Source organism: Oncorhynchus gorbuscha, unplaced genomic scaffold (genome assembly GCF_021184085.1).
Source record: "Oncorhynchus gorbuscha isolate QuinsamMale2020 ecotype Even-year unplaced genomic scaffold, OgorEven_v1.0 Un_scaffold_2091, whole genome shotgun sequence".
NCBI classification, from domain to species: Eukaryota; Metazoa; Chordata; class Actinopteri; order Salmoniformes; family Salmonidae; genus Oncorhynchus; species Oncorhynchus gorbuscha.
Genome location: NW_025746684.1, coordinates 85,609 through 90,304, shown reverse-complemented (window position 1 = coordinate 90,304; position 4,696 = coordinate 85,609). Strand labels below are relative to the sequence as shown.

General features: G+C 45.3%; 1 non-coding gene across 1 annotated transcript; it reads right to left on the bottom strand.

The window, feature by feature from the left end:
• Window positions 1-3,513: 3,513 nt before the first annotated feature.
• Window positions 3,514-3,632, bottom strand: LOC124024935. Its single transcript, XR_006837111.1, has one exon. It is a non-coding gene; the product is annotated as a 5S ribosomal RNA (ribosomal RNA).
• Between the last annotated feature and the right edge of the window lie 1,064 nt (window positions 3,633-4,696).

The following is a 4,696-nucleotide window of genomic DNA, read 5'->3' as shown; positions in this document are numbered from 1 at the left end:
AGTCTGACGATAAGGTTCATCCTTGCGCTTATTTTTCTCATCGCCTGTCGCCATCTGAACGCAACTATGATGTGGGTAACCGCGAACTGCTCACCATCCGCTTAGCCCTAGGCGAATGGCGACAGTGGTTGGAGGGGCGACCGTTCCTTTTGTCGTTTGGACAGACCATAAGAACCTTGAGTACATCCGTTCTGCCAAACGACTTAATGCTCGTCAAGCTCGTTGGGCGTTGTTTTTCGCTCGTTTCGAGTTTGTGATTTCTTACCGTCCGGGTAGCAAGAACACCAAGCCTGATGCCTTATCCCGTCTTTTTAGTTCTTCTGTGGCTTCTACTGATCCCGAGGGGATTCTTCCTTATGGGCGTGTTGTCGGGTTGACAGTCTGGGGAATTGAAAGACAGGTTAAGCAAGCACTCACGCACACTGCGTCGCCGCGCGCTTGTCCTAGTAACCTTCTTTTCATTCCTGTTTCCACTCGTTTGGCTGTTCTTCAGTGGGCTCACTCTGCCAAGTTAGCTGGTCATCCCGGTGTTCGAGGCACTCTTGCGTCTATTCGCCAGCGCTTTTGGTGGCCGACTCAGGAGCGTGACACGCGCCGTTTCGTGGCTGCTTGTTCGGACTGCGCGCAGACTAAGTCAGGTAACTCTCCTCCTGCCGGTCGTCTCAGACCGCTCCCCATTCCTTCTCGACCATGGTCTCACATCGCCCTAGACTTCATTACCGGTCTGCCTTTGTCTGCGGGGAAGACTGTGATTCTTACGGTTGTCGATAGGTTCTCTAAGGCGGCACATTTCATTCCCCTCGCTAAACTTCCTTCCGCTAAGGAGACGGCACAAATCATCATCGAGAATTTGTTCAGAATTCATGGCCTCCCGTTAGACGCCGTTTCAGACAGAGGCCCGCAATTCACGTCACAGTTTTGGAGGGAGTTCTGTCGTTTGATTGGTGCGTCCGTCAGTCTCTCTTCCGGGTTTCATCCCCAGTCTAACGGTCAAGCAGAGAGGGCCAATCAGACGATTGGTCGCATACTACGCAGCCTTTCTTTCAGAAACCCTGCGTCTTGGGCAGAACAGCTCCCCTGGGCAGAATACGCTCACAACTCGCTTCCTTCGTCTGCTACCGGGTTATCTCCGTTTCAGAGTAGTCTGGGTTACCAGCCTCCTCTGTTCTCATCCCAGCTTGCCGAGTCCAGCGTTCCCTCCGCTCAAGCGTTTGTCCAATGTTGTGAGCGCACCTGGAGGAGGGTGAGGTCTGCACTTTGCCGTTACAGGGCACAGACTGTGAGAGCCGCCAATAAACGTAGGATTAAGAGTCCAAGGTATTGTTGCGGCCAGAGAGTGTGGCTTTCCACTCGCAACCTTCCTCTTACGACAGCTTCTCGTAAGTTGACTCCGCGGTTCATTGGTCCGTTCCGTGTCTCCCAGGTCGTCAATCCTGTCGCTGTGCGACTGCTTCTTCCGCGACATCTTCGTCGCGTCCATCCTGTCTTCCATGTCTCCTGTGTCAAGCCCTTTCTTCGCACCCCCGTTCGTCTTCCCTCCCCCCCTCCCGTCCTTGTCGAGAGCGCACCTATTTACAAGGTACGTAGGATCATGGACATGCGTTCTCGGGGATGGGGTCACCAATACTTAGTGGATTGGGAGGGTTGCGGTCCTGAGGAGAGGAGTTGGGTTCCGTCTCGGGACGTGCTGGACCGTTCACTTATTGATGATTTCCTCCGTTGCCGCCAGGATTCCTCCTCGAGTGCGCCAGGAGGCGCTCGGTGAGTGGGGGGGTACTGTCATGTTTTGTCTTATATTGTCTTGTCATTTTGCTTTTCCCTCTGTTCGTTTTCCCCCTGCTGGTCTTTTTAGGTTCGTTCCCCTTTTTCTCTCTCCCTTCTCTCTCTTCTCTCTATCGTTCCGTTCCTGCTCCCAGCTGTTCCTATTCCCCTAATCAATCATTTAGTCTTCCCACACCTGTTCCCTATCTTTTTCCCTGATTAGAGTCCCTATTTCTCCCCTTGTTTTCCGTTTCTGCCCTGTCGGATCCTTGTCTATTGTTCACCGTGCTGTGTCTGTGTATCGCCCTGTCGTGTCGTGTTTCCCTCAGATGCTGCGTGGTGAGCAGGTGTCTGAGTCTGCTACGTTCAAGTGCCTTCCCGAGGCAACCTGCAGTTCATGATCGAGTCTCCAGTCTGTTCTCGTCATTACGAGTGGAATTGTGCTTTATGATTGTATATTTACTTTACTGGATTAAAGACTCTGTTTTCGCCAAGTCGCTTTTGGGTCCTCATTCACCTGCATAACAGCTGTTCCACAGTGTCAGCAGCAGAGACCAAGACTGCGTCTCGAGTACTGCCAGAAGGAATTACAACCTCTCCAAGCACATCTATAGTTGTCACTGCAATAACTTGCGACACACTTTCCATATCACTCTCTTCCCCTCTCTCCATAGCCATCACTCACCTTCTTACATTTACATCTGCCCTTAGGTCTGTCACACCTTCTACACATATCACCAATGTTTGAACATTCCCTGGCATAATGCCCTTGTTCACCACATTTATGACATATAAATTCTGGACATTCTTTAAGTATGTGTCCCGGTTGAATACAAAGTCTACATACCTTAACTTGGTTATCGTGGATCACTCGGAAATATTCAAATCCCTCTACTGTATTGAACTTTGTTGAGTAAGGCAATGATTGCACACTGTCCGTAAACTTCACTTTACAAAATCTCGTCCCATCCACAATGTCCGTTCCTGGCCACATCCTCCTCTTGATTGCTGTTGTCGCATTCACTTTCCATCCATCTAATTTCTCATATATTTCCTCGTCCGTAATATATGCCGGCAAGTTCAAAAAGGACACCACAAGTTCATCGTTCCCCAGTTCTTTCGCCATGACTTGACAGCTCTTTATTTTTAGCCCGTCTATTAGTTTTTCTTTACCCCTCTCATGTGACATGGTTATTTCGTACTTATTTCTGTCTTTCGTTCTACATCCCAAAATCGTTCCGCATACTTCTTTGATTCCTCTCAGCAATTCCATCGTTGTTATTTTTTCTTCACCAATAACTTCCACGTTCACCGTCAGTACTTTCTCATATTTTCTTCTCCTCAACTCTTCATTCGACGCTCTTTTTCTCCGTTGTCCATTCTCGTTGTTGTTGTTATTCTTGATGTCGAAGCCATTGAATCCATCCGGTTATTTTACGTAGAATCCCCCAAACAGCTCACGCCGTTGGGGGATTAAAACGGGCGTACTCAGGCCGGTGTGGTCGTAAGCGAGAAACTATCTCTTGGTGCACTATATAAAGTCAAAGTGAGTGTGATTAACAGCTGTTGCATTTTCACCATGTTGATAAGCATCTTTGTGTCACTCAAAAAGTGGAAGAACTTGCATATAATGTAGCCATAATTTGTAGCACAGATTGTTGGATGAAATACAAACTAACCTTGCTTACTTATTTCAAAGCGACGGCACATATTTCAGCCTTGTGGGAAGAAACGGACAAAGGGTTGACAAAAAGCTTACAGCACCTGGTATTCCCAGGCGGTCTCCCATCCAAGTACTAACCAGGCCCGAACCTGCTTAGCTTCCGAGATCAGACGAGATCAGGCGTACTCAGGCCGGTGTGGTCGTAAGTGAGAAACTATCTCTTGGTGCACTATATAAAGTCAAAGTGGGTGTGATTAACAGCTGTTGCATTTTCACCATGTCGATAAGCATCTTTGTGTCACTCAAAAAGTGGAAGAACTTGCATATAATGTAGCCATAATTTGTAGCACAGATTGTTGGATGAAATACAAACTAACCTTGCTTACTTATTTCAAAGCGACGGCACATATTTCAGCCTTGTGGGAAGAAACGGACAAAGGGTTGACAAAAAGCTTACAGCACCTGGTATTCCCAGGCGGTCTCCCATCCAAGTACTAACCAGGCCCGAACCTGCTTAGCTTCCGAGATCAGACGAGATCAGGCGTACTTTTTTTTTTTTTTTTTATCTTTTATTATGAAAAAAACACATAATATTTCCAACATTCAATCAATTATAAAAAGGATGAACAATTCATCCTTTTACAAAATCAAAAAAGAAAAGAAAAGAAAACCTATTAAAACCCCAATAATCCACCAAAACCAATTAATAATTAAAACCAAGTTTTCCATTCGACTCAATTTCAATAAAAGTGCTCCCCCACACGAACAATTTTTCAAAATTACATCCACCATATTTATATATTACTTCTATATCTTTCTCTAGAATACTTCTAAATAAAACCTCCACACTCACAATTTTCCCTTCATAATGTCCCAAATTCCTTCTTAGTCTTATAGCGTATCTGGCATGACTAAGAACAAAATTCATCAAATGAAAATTAAAAACTTTGCTTTTCCCAGTTAAACCAAAAAGAAACAACCTCCTCCACTCAACCCCAGCAACAATCTCTTCTCCCCAATGTTGTACTAAAATCCCCTTTAAAAACTTATGAAACTCTTCTAATCTACTACATTCAACAAAAAAGTGCATAAAATTTTCCACCCCCGTACCACAAATATCACATTCTCTTTTAACATCTCTATTTATTTGATGTAAAACCACGTTCGTAAAAATCCTATTATGTTTCAATTTAAAATCATTGTCTTCACATTCTATAGAATTATATTTTACATTTACATTCTTCCATATTGATTTCACATCTATATTTACAA